Raw genomic sequence first — 13,138 nt, forward strand, 5'->3', positions numbered from 1 at the left:
CAAAACAATGATCACTAAGAACACCACTGAAGCATGAAGCTAAAATCACTTTCAAATTGCTGATTTGAAGAACCACCACTATATAGAACATGACCAAGTAGAGAAGACTAAGTTTGAAGAGTTGATCAATTGAAGATGGAAGGTATCTTCATGACCTCCAAAAGAAGGGATAAAAGAATATCTATATGGTAAATGATCCATCTCACTGAAAAGCATAAGTGTTTAGCTAATGCCATCACCTAGTACATAGAATCAAATACTAAATACATGGATCACTCCATCCAACCAAGAAAGAAATAAATTCAACATAACCCCCTATAATTCTAAGAGGTAAGATATGAACACTTATATTGAATGCAATATCTCCTATAGAAAGAAGAACCAGGAACATCAAGAGTGCAAAAGAAGTACAAACACCTATAATAGCACATGTCATCAAGACATCATGAGGCTAATATCATGGAAGGAACACTCACTTGACAAAGGAATATGGAAAACATAACCAACATGAAATTTCCCCAAGGAACTTTATAATTTAGTGTTAGTAAAACAAAACTCAAAGATGTGCAAGATCTTGAAATGCAATAGAGTGACACTTTATCTCAATGTATTTGCAAAAATACCACAATATGGTGTCAATAAAGATCAAAAGAGCTATAAGACTAATACAAGAGATAGTACAACCCATGAAATATCATCTAAAAAATAATAATCTCCAAACCCAAAATAACCAAGATATCCACTAGAATGCAAAAAAGTAAAAAAATGAATGGGATGTGACTGGAGTAGAATCTGGAAAAAAAATGTCTCAAGATATGTCTCTTGGAGTGCAAAATAGAACTTATAAATTTGACTAGATAAACTGGCAACCAAACAACATCAAAAATCCAAATAAACTACATCATGACGGGCTCGAAACCAACTTTTTGGCAATATCTCGTTTGCAAAAAATAGAGTCTAGATGAGCAAATTACGACCACAAAACCACATGTAGGTCAAAATAGAGCTAGAAGGGAAAATAAAAATATTTATGGCCTCGATATTTGTACCAAAATGCCTCAAGAAGTACATCTACCAACACCAAAATTACCTCAAGAATTGTACCAATTCCATACAAAATTATCTCAATTTACATGCTAGAGAATCTCGGGAAGCATATCTACAAAGAACCAAAAGCACTTCAAGAAGAATGACAAGTTTGTACAGAATTGTCTTGATTTTCATACCAAAAGTATCAATTTGTGTATGAAAAAGATCATTTTTTGTACAAAATATCTTGATTTGTATGCCCAAAAATCTCCATTTTTGTGTTAAAAAAATCGATTTATGTACCAAAAAATCTCAATTTTTGTACTAAAAAATTTCAATTTAAGTGCTTTGATACTAATACAAGAGCATCCTGGGTTGCACTGTTGTCCTGCATGTTTTCAATTTTTATCTTGGTGCTGAAATTATGTTTTGCTGAAGTTGTATTTTCTGGTTTTTGGGTGCCTATTACAGATTGTGTAACTAATTTTACACGATGATTGAAGGATATAAAACTTTAAGGATTGAAGAGGGCCTAGAGTAATATATATTATCAAAGGCACACATTTTAACTCCTTATGAGATGGGAGATATGACAATTCTCCCAGAACATCAATTTTTGGTAGTTTTGCGAGACATTTTTCTGTGCTCAACTTTCAGAATGGACGCACACTTTTCCTTGATGAATCAAACTTTGTAAAATAAAGGAGTTGTATAGAACCAAAATATCTACCCACAATTCAAAGTGTGAGTTCTAACTTAATCAAAGCTAGGAGATATCACAATTTTTATCAGATATCAATTTCTAGATAGCTAATTGTTGATGCAGACTGACTTGAATATTTAATGTTAAGTTTATTTTCATTTAATATTTGTTAATAGACAACTTGTGGATTATCTATGTTTTAGAATGTTTTATAATCCATTTTGGCTAGCATAAATAGGGTGTTTAGGCTTAGAGCGAGGGAGTTTTTAAGGCAATTTTGAAAAGGATTATAGAGAAAATTTGGAAAGTGCGAATTTGATACTAGATCTTTGTGTATGAATGTATTTTTTATCAGGCCATAACCTAGAAGGCCTTACAATTGGGCATGTATGTTGAATATTTGAAGAATCAATAAAAAATATTTTACTCTTCTTCCTCCTTTGATTGCTATTCTTTGTGTTTGCTTCTGTTGTGTTAACTCTTGTAGGGTAGTTCAGAGAGCTGGGTGTGCCATTGACCCTAGTTTTCCCTATCCTTTCTTGCATCAGAGCTTGAGGTTCATCCTTGTGGAGATTGGATCATGTAGAATCTTGATTTGGATTTGGTTGTACGGTTGCAAATCTGTGGTTTTTGGCCTATAACTTGCAAAGGGTTATGATCCTATAGGAACTTGATTTATAAAGATGGTTTGTGGTAGATGAAATGTTGATAATGCTATATTGGATCAATTGAAACAAATTATAGCCAGATTAGATGCTGTGGAGATAGACTAGAGGAGAGAAGCACATCTTGATGATGTAAGTGATGATGAATCTAGAACCTGAAGAAGATCAAGACGAGGAAAGATTGTTGTGAGTGTTGTCTAGGGAAAATTCAAAGCTTGTTGTAGAAGTTGTTCCTTATGATCAAAAATTGGATACCAATGCTATGTTAGATTACATCTTAGATATGGAGAAGTTCATTGAGTATGAAAAAACTCTTCATAATAGAAAGGTGAAGATTGCAGTTACTAGGTTGAAAGGTCATGCAACACTATAGTGGGAGCATTTGCAAATTGATAGAGAAAGGAGAGGAAAGGAGAAGACCAAAATTTGGCCAAAGATGGTGAACAAGGTAAAGGAAAAATTCCTTCCTACTGATTATCAAGTTAGCTTGTTGAGAAAATGCAAAATTTGAAATAAAAGGACATGACTGTGAAGGAGTATATCAAGGAATTCTATAGATTGGACATCAGATTTGGATACATCAATGATGATGTCAAAAAAATTGTAAGGTACATAAATGGATTGAGTTTGGAATTCAAGATGAAATAATTTTTATGAAGTTGGAAAGTGTGGAAGAAGCATATCAATATGCCTTGAAAGCTAAGGAGATCTTGACAAAGAAGCATGAACAAAGATAAAGAGGTAGAGGTGGTAGATTCGAGAGAGGCAGAGGTAGATCTTATGGTGAAGGTGGCAGATCTAAAAGTTTTGTGCAGTATAAAAGAAAATTTAAATGGTAGAATGATTACCAAGACAAGACCAAGTGGAAAGATGGTAGCTCATACCAAGGAGTTACAAGATCTTACTGAGGAAGAGGCAATTTTTATCCTAGAGGTGGTTTTTGTGGTAATTGTTTCAGATGTGGTAAAGAAGGGCATAGATCTTTTGAATGTAGATCTTTTGAAAGTAGGGAGGATAATAGAAATTTTGTGATTCAAGAGGACATTAAGAGTTCACCAAGTGGACTTGAGGCTAGAGAAAATCTGATGGTGTGAAGAACCTTATGTAATAAGGGAAGTGATGAGGAACCTGTCCTTAGAAGAAGTCTTTTCAAGACTAGATATAAGATGGCTAGAAAATGCTACAAGGTAATCATTGATAGTGGAAGTTCTACAAATTGTGCATCAGAAGAGATGGTTACAAAGTTTTAGTTGTAGAGGCTGAAACATCCCAAACCTTATCATGTTTCATGGATCAAAGATGAGCATAAGATATTGGTAAGTGAGCAATGTATTGTGAAGTTCAAGATTGGCCATTACTTTGATGAAGTGTTGTATGATATTATGCCTATGGATTTTTGTCATATTTTGTTGGGTAGACCTTAGTAATATGATAGATATGTTGTGCATGATGGAAGATTAAATCAACATACTCTTTGGGTAAATGGGAAGAAACAAACATTGTTGCCTTTGATTGAAAGTCTAGATGAGGTCAGTTGTATTGCAATGAAAGTTTGTTTGGTTAATGGAAAGAAATTTGAAAAGGATGTAAAGAAGAATTGAGTTTGTTTTGCTAGAATTCCTAGAGGACCAAGTGTTGGTAGCAATGACTAAGTAGCAGAAGTTGGTAATGACAAAGTGACAACAGAAATTGTAGAATTGTTGAATGAGTATAAAGATATAGTTGTTGAGGATATTCTTAATGGTTTACCTCCACTAAGAAGCATAAGTCATTGTATGGATTTGATTCTTAGAGCTACTTTTCCAAACAAAGCACCATATAGATTGACACATACAAAGAATGAAGAACTTAATAGAAAAGTGCATGAATTGTTGCAGAAATGTTTGATTAGAGAAAGTTTGAGCCCATGTGCTGTACATGTTGTATTAGCACCTAACAAGAATGGAGAATGGAGAATGTGTACTAATTCTAGAGCTATTAACAATATCACATCTATATGTTGAGGATGGATGAAATAATGGATTGTTTGAGTGGAGCAAAGTGTTTTACCAAGATTGATTTGAAGAGTGGCTATCATCATATTAGAATCAGAGAAGGTGATGAATGGAAGATTACTTTCAAGACAAAAGATGGTTTTTATAAATTTGGTTTGACTAATGCACCTAGTACTTTCATGAGGTTGATGAATAAAGTTCTAAAAAGATTCTTGGGTAAGTTTGTGATTGTTTATTTAGATGATATTATGATATTTAGTAAGACTAAGGAAGAACATCTTGAGCATATTAGACAAGTATTGTAGAGGTTGAAAGAAGAGAAGTTGCTGATTAATCTAAAAAAGTGTTCTTTTATGCAAGAGGAGATTGTGTACTTGGGATTTGTGATTTTAGCTAATGGTTTGAGAGTACTATTTGACAAAGAGTTATGATTCCAAAGAAACTTGTTGACAAGTATGCAAAGACAATATTTTTCATAGTTGAAACAAACTTTACTTGCATGTAAATAGTTGGAGCAATACAAGATTGGATATATTTACTAGGTTATGAAGTAAATAATGAGATGATTGAACAATATACCAAGGTTATGATTGTGTCACCAAGAGACACTAATGCAGAAAGATTGGGTACATAGAAAGAAAAGTTCAACTAAATCATAGAAGAACTTTATAGAGGTCCTAGGAAAAGGAAAGTAAGATAATAGAAAAGGAAGGGATCACTAATTAATGGTGGACATCATTAAATATGGGAAGTGAAGATTTTGCAAAGGCACAAATTGATAGCTAGGCATTATAGCAAAAGGTATGGAAGAACAAGAGGTACAAGATACACCCATCATTGGGGTTGATGAGATATATGTTACACCTCAACCTCAAAAAGATACAAGGATTTACATAAGAGTTACTCCACTAGCTAAAATAGAGAAATCAATGAAATACACCTACAAGAACAATGAGAAAAAAGGATAAATCTCAAGGACCTAGTCTCAAGAAAGATAAGGTCACAAAGATTATGACTAATAAGCCTAATGAAGCACCTAAAACAAAGGATAAAGAAAATGAAAAAGATAAATAAGAAGTTGTAGAAACAAGTAATAAGGATGAAATAAGAAATGTAAACCTGATGCATGAGCATCCAATGGTATTGGGTAAATCCTATATCACACAAAAATATGTCTAGTGACAATTTCAATTTGATGTGTTTTCATTTATGGATACTCATCAGGAAAATTAGAGATTCCAACTCTCAAATTTCCACTATTACTTTTTTTGTACTAGCATTTTTGGCATACGTGAAAATTTTTGTCAAATGTGAAATGTAGGAAAATGAGATATTTTTGGAGTTCTATAATTATGAATAATTTAAGGGTGTGGTTCACAATAAAATTGCAAAATTTAAGCACTCTATAAAAAGAATCAGGTCAACACGTTTCACCATTTAAAAGTTATTGTAGTTTTAAGTTTCCAAAAGACCTCCTAGAAACCCTTTTGAGTTAGATTCAAGGAACTAAATTACCTCATATGACCTAAAAAAATATGGGACACCATAGGCTATCCTTAGGGCTATAAAGCACTCAAAGAGATTTATGACAATATCAATAGTTCATCAATCAGAGTCCCATATCAAAATTTATGCTTCCCTAAAGTTTGACCACTATTTTTGGAAGCTTTTTATTTGTGCAGCTACTTCTAATTTGATTTCTAGATGTTATATTTTGGCACTCAACCACCAAATGTCATAATTTAATTTTGATTTTTGGCCCCTAAAAACTAAAATAGGCTATTTAAGACCCATCCTTGTGGTGAAAAGATAGTTAGTGGGAATTTTTTGGAGAAAGTACTATAAGAAGGGTTTTTTTTTCTGAAGAATCTAATATTGTTGCACCCCATAGGATATATGGTTGAGATTTTTTATACTATAATTCATGTAATAACTTCTTATTTCAGATAGTGACAATTTCCATTTCTATTGTGCTCATTTATGTCTCAAGTCATGCCCTCATCAAAACCAAATATGAAGAAGATCACAATAATAATTGAAAATGAAGGCAAGATTGATCAACTTGAGAATTATTATGAAAGGAATGAGGATAGTGACCAAGTTTTACATAAAACTATGTTGTAAGATATCTTTTAAATTTCAAAAGGAACTTGTTAGAGATCATAATAGTATACTAGATGTTATTAATGACAAGCTAGATATTAGAAGGCAATTTTTGGAAGAAGATCAAAGAATTTGAGAACAAACGCTTTTTGATCTATGTACTCTAGTTGCAATTGATGAAATGAAAAAGGATCTTAGATAAAGCCAAAAAAATGAGGAAAAACATGAGATTAGTCAAGATCATGGCTAGAATGTATGAAGAAATAACAAAAAAACCTGAAAAGACCATAACATAAGTATTGAAGAAGATTGATTACAAGAGTCCATCACCACCTAAGTTAGCTAACATATCTATTAGAGAGTAGATAGAAAATCCTCTTGAAGAGACAAAATATGTAAAATAATTCTTTAGCATAGTTAAGAAACCAAAGTTCTTAATTTTTGGTGTACTGATTACACTTGATGCTTTGCAAGAGGAGCAAAAAGAAGAAAAAAACAAAATTTTGCGAACAACTTTTGTATCTAACAATGAAATTCAAGACATCATGTTTGAAGAAACCAATAAGGTAGGGAAAATTAGTAATGAAGAGGAGAAAGATAAGGAAACATAATTCAAGAAAGAGAAGGATGAGGTTATAACTGAAGAAGAGGCAAGGGAGATGATATACAAAGGTAAAACTTCATTCATCATGATTGATATAGTTGACCAAAGTGACATTTCATCAGTCACACCATCATATCAAGGCATAGTTACACATGATAAAATTGTAGTTAGTGCAGAGGTTGAGACAAAGAAACTAGACAATATAACAAAGACTTCAACTTCATTAAGTATGCAGACAATTTTGGTAGTGACTTGAGAAAAGAAATTGATAGCATGGAAAATGATGAGAATCTAGAATAATATGATGAATATACCTTAGTAAATATTTATTGACAAACTTTTTTAAAACTGAGGAGAAATTAGGAAAGAATAAAAAAAAAACATACAAGGATTCTAGGTAGAGCATTGGATAGGTTGAGAAAAACATTGCCTATGCAAATAACACTTCAAGGTAGTGATGTTGTGGATAATTAGAAAAAAATTATTAATGATTTTGATACAAAATTCATTTATCTAGAGGAATATACTAAGGAAAAAGTAGAAAATGTGTACATAGTAGAGAAATTCCTCAAGGTATGTGCTTCTATAGCTAATGATGTGAAGGTAATTGGTGAGAACATCAAAGACATTGAAGAATGTGTAGAAGAAGGGAATACATTTTACATTACTTTATAAATTCTATTAAACATGTGAGAGAGGTAGATAAGGAAATCAAGGAAGAAGAAGTTAAGTTAGAGAAGACTACAATTTTTTTTGAGAAATCAAATCAAAGTGTTACAAAATTGGATAGGGTTGTTGTTAGAGTAAGTTATTTATTAATCTAGTTCTTAAGCTCTCTTAGGTGCATATAATTAATATTTTACATTAATTATATTGTGCAAACCTAGTTTCTTTTTCCTTTTAGGGTTTCATTCACCTTTATAGGTTGAAATTTTGTACTTTTGTTTTCATAACTTGGAGTATATTTTTGCTCTCATATTGTTGAGAATTTCCAAGATCTGCTTTTTTTGTTTTCTGGTTTCTCTTCATTGTAGGATATTTTCATGTAGGTGTTCTTGAGGATCTATGAAGTTAGTTTTCTCAACTTCTACATGGTATCAGAGAGGACTTGCTACTTCCTCAGCTAAAGATTCTTGAAGCCACAATTCAAAGACAAAAACCCTAGCTTTTTTAGCATTTTTTCTTCAAAAGGGTGAAGGGTGATTTTTTGGAGCACTTTAGGGTCAAAGGGGCACTGCCATTGGATCTAGAAGGCCATTTCCAGTCATGATTCATATAAAATTTTTTGTTTTTGGCTACAGGGCATTTTTTGGAATTTTTTTTGGCCCCCCTAGTACAGTCGTACTAACGCAGACAAAAAAAATAAAAAAAATTAAATTTTGGGTGGCCACTACCATCGCGCCTAGGCACTACTGTAGGACCACCCATCGAATGCTCGATGACCACCATCTTACAACTCCCTACTACAGCTCCTCCGATGCTGACCTGCCACCAGATCACCGCCTCCACTTTCCCATAGATAGTGGCACTGCTAGGTTCTCCTTCCAGGCGCCATACTGGCAGTTTTCTCCTTGTCATCGTTCTAACATGCTAACATCACTTGTAGACTGCTTATGTCACTTTTTGACACCGTACTAGTGTTGACATCAATTTTTGGATTATCACATCATCTTATTAGTTGCTGACATCATCACTGCCAAACCCTGTGCTGACATCATTTTTTGATGAGGTGATGTCATCAATTTGATTGTTGATGTCAGCAATCCAGCCACCAATTTTTTTTTTCTGGTGATGGCCTAGTGATGGCCATATAGGCATCAAATTTAACATAGTGACTGTAATTTTCTAGTGAGGTGGTCTTTTTGGAGTAGCAGTCAATTTTTCGGCTATAACTTGAGCATACAAAGGTCTTTTCCTGATTCAAAAGAAGTGCCGAAAAGCTGACTCAAAAATAGAGACAATGGTGCTAGTTTTGTTTGATTCTGAGTTCATTTAAACTTCCAATTTTTGCATTGAAGTAGAGGCTTCTATTTTCCTCTTCTCTACATTTGAATTCTAAGTTCTTTTCTCAATTTTTGTGTTTTTCAATAGTTGTTGCTTTGGTTTTTGGGGGATATATTTATTCGTTGTGGGGGGAGCATTTTCTATTCTATAATTTACTTTAGAATAATATCCTTCTACTTCTATCTTATTCTCTCAATGTCAGATCCTTCTGTGATCCGACTCACGCCACACAACTATCACACTTGGAAGACACAAATGGCTAGGCTTCTCATGTCAAGAGGCTATTGATCATGTCTAGATGTGAACCAACCTATTCTGTAGTGCCCTTTTGAGGTTCTTCAACACAGAAACAAAATGGATGAAGCCATGGGACTGATTGTATTGAACATCTCAAATAGTCTACTATTTCATTTGGATGGTCTGACCACTCCACTGGCTATTTGGACTAAATTCCACACATTGTTTGGCATAGTGAATGAGTTCAAGGCACTATAGCTTGATGTAGAGTTGACCTTTTTGAAACTAGCTAGCTTTCCTGCTATTGAAGACTTTTTGATGAAGTTCAAACCTCTGCGTATAGTCTTGCAAGGATGTGGTAAAAAAAAAAGAGATGATGAGTGCATTTTTTTGATACTCTTAAAGTTGTGAGGATAGTATCAAATCTTTTCTTCCACTTTCTACTCTACTATGGATGCCTTGGGTAATAGACATTAGATTCCTTCTTTTAAGAATTTTGTGATCACTTGACATGAGAGCAGGCTAAGATCCAATAGGTGGATGCCTCTAGCTCTTCTAGCCAAGCATTGGTTGCTTAAACTTCTCAAGGAAAACCAAAATAGAAAGCCAAACTGAAGAAAGATACACCAAAAATTGATGCCAAACCTTTAGCTAACCCTTCCAAGGGTAAATCTTCTTCAAAGTCTACTGAGTCTACCTCCAAGACTAAGAAGAAATCAACTGAGACCTAAAATTTATGTGGAAAGGATGGACATCCCATTTCTAGGTGTTGGAAAAATTTGGAGGCTTTAGAAGAAGCCATGTAGGGGCATCACATTTCAGCTCCTAAGTCTTCATCACCACCTGCAAGGAAAGGTCATGCTCTTATTGCATGAGCTATGACTTCTAGGCCTACTTGGGTTCTTGATTCTGGTGCCTCTCAGCATATGAAAAACACCCAACAGTTGGTCACCTCACTTGCCTCTTGTCCTACTTCATAGATTTCTATTGGGAACTCATCACATCTTTCTATTATGGTTTTTGGTTCTATTGCATTAGCTCGGGGGTCTCTTCAAGATGTTGTTCTTGTCCCTAATATATCGATGAACCTATTATCTATTTATCAAATTTGCCACTTTGGCTCTAGTAAGATAGTTGAGTTCTCACCATATGATGTGGTTATCTAGGACTTACATGATTCTGAGATGATTGTGGCTACTGGGAGTGTTGACTCTACATCTTGCCTCTATAGATTTGATAGATTTGAGTCTTTTGATGACATAGGTTTATGTCTTGTTGCACATGCAGATTTAGTAAGTAGACTTTGGCATGAGCATTTTGGCTATGTCAATTATAGATATCTTCAGCAGATGAGCACACATGCACTTGTTCTTGGGCTTCCCCAGATTCCCTGTATAGATGGTGTTTGTTAGGGTTGTGCACTTGGCAAAGAACATAGGAATCCTTTTCCACATGGATGAGCCACTTGTGCTTTAGCACCACTAGAGTTGATTCATAGTGACCTCATGTCATTTCCCACTCCTTTTTCAGGTGCTAGATATGTGCTTACTTTCATTGATGACTTCACCAGACATACATGGGTGTACTTTTTGAAGTACAAGTCTAATGTCTTTGATTCATTTTGAGTCTTTAAGACATTTTTTGAGAAGCAGTCTAGTCTTTCTATTCATTGGACCTACATAGATAATGGGGGGGAGTATGTGAACCAAGCTTTTAGGGATTTTTGCTTTGAACATGGTCTTTAGCATCAATTTTCTGTGGCTAAATGAAAGAATATAACCCTTTAGGAGATGGCTAATTGTATGATTTAGTCTAGGTCCATGGATTCATGTTTTTGGGTAGAGGCAGTCAATTGTGCCAACTATATTCAGAATCAGATGCCTTACAAGGTAGTTCAACATATGACTCTTGAGGAGGCTTGGTCTCATGTCAAGCCTGATGTTTCTTCATTCTGAGTTTTTGGTAGTGAATCATGGGAATTTATACTAGATGCTCAGAGGAGAGCCATGGAGTAGGAGAGCCAACACCTCATTTTTGTTGGCTATTGTGAGGATGTTAAGGCCTATAGGTTGTTTGATCCTGATTCCAAAGAGGTCCTATTTCAATGGGATGTCTAGTTTGATGATCACCTTCCTGCAGTAGATACCCTACCTCCAAAGTCTACTTCAATTATCACCACTCCCTCATCCTTTCTAGTTTCTTTTTCAGATGATGAGGACAATGATCATGTTGATCCCCATTTACTTCCACCACAGGATCCTCCCTAGATGCCTAAATGGGCTAGAGCTATAGTTGAGGCTACAAGATCGCTAGCTGGTGACCCTACCACTTCTCGTCACACCTATTCACATAATGTGGGTTCTAGTCTTCTCAGTTATGCTATTTGTGATGATCCTTAGACATTTGTAGTAGCGACAGGACATCTTGAGTGGGACAGTGCAATGGAGGAGTATTGTTCTTTGATGAAGAATCATACTTGGGATCTTTGTTCTCTTCCTAAGGGAAGAAAGGTAGTGTGATGCGAATGGTTGTATCATACTAAGTTTACTGCTAATGGTTCCATTAATAAGTACAAGGCTCATCTTATTGTGAAGGGTTTTTCATAGGTTGAGGGTATTTATTACACTGAGACATTTGCCCCTGTCACCAAGATGAACTCTATTCGCCTTGTCTTATCCCTCACAGCTTCATGGGGATGGCCCACTTTTTAGATGGATGTGAAGAGTGCATTCTTGCATGGTGTTCTTACTGAGGAGACTTACATGGAGCAGCCTCAGGGATTTGTACAAGATTCCTCCTTGGTTTGTAGACTCTGATGCTCATTGTATGGTCTCAAATAGGCCCCTTAGTCTTGGCATGAGAAGATGGACTCTTTTTTGCTCTCTACAGGCTTCACACGCTGCCATTCTGATCCTACAGTCTACATTTAGCATCTTGAGGCTGAGGTTTTGATCCTTGTGCTATATGTTGATGATCTTCTTCTCATAGGTAGCTCATCTTTTATGATTAAGGATGTTCAGAGAGAATTGATGGAATAGTTTGAGATGACTGATCTTGGACTGATACACTATTTTCTTGGTCTCTAGATTTTTTAGTTCCCTATTGGAATATTTGTCTACCAGCAGAAGTATGCTCTTGAAATGCTTCAACAATTTGACATGCTTGATTGGAAGCCTACTCCTACACCTTTTTAGTTAGGTGTTACTTTTTCTACCTCTTGTACTTCACCTTCAGTGGATCCCACATTATACTGGCAGTTGGTTGGTAGCTTGTTGTACCTGACAGACACTTGTCCTAATCTCTCCTTCATAGTGGATCTTGTCTCTTAGTTTTCACATGAGCCTCATGAGAGTCATTGGAAAGTTACCAAGTGTATTTTGAGATACATTCAAGGCACACTGATGTATGGCATTCATTACACATCAAGGATACCTCACATTGTTGGCTACACTAACTCAGATTGGGCTAGTGATGTTTATGATCATAAGTCTACTTTTGGCTTTGTTTTCTATCTTGGCTCTAGTCCTATCACATGGTCATGCAAGAAGTAGTAGGCTCACACACTTTCATCTATAGAGGCTAAGTATTGAGCCACAGTACTTGCAAGTTAGGAGATTTTATGGCTTTGATAGTTGATGACTGAGTTTGGTTTTCCTCTTGATCATCCCACTATTCTATGGTGCGATAATCAGAGTGCCATTCATATTTCCTGCAACCCAGTGGAGCATCAATGCACTAAACACATTGAGCTTCATATGCACTTCATCATTTGATCTAAGATGATGTTATCTCTTTGGAG

General features: G+C 35.0%; 1 pseudogene; it reads right to left on the reverse strand.

Annotated features, from left to right (window-relative positions):
- Nucleotides 1-8,676, reverse strand: part of LOC149570393 (sulfate transporter 3.1-like) — an 89,596-nt pseudogene extending 80,920 nt beyond the window's left edge.
- Nucleotides 8,677-13,138: the final 4,462 nt, after the last annotated feature.

Source organism: Cupressus sempervirens, chromosome 3, assembly GCF_028749045.1.
Source record: "Cupressus sempervirens isolate cs-2001-9-10 chromosome 3, ASM2874904v1, whole genome shotgun sequence".
NCBI lineage: Eukaryota > Viridiplantae > Streptophyta > Pinopsida > Cupressales > Cupressaceae > Cupressus > Cupressus sempervirens.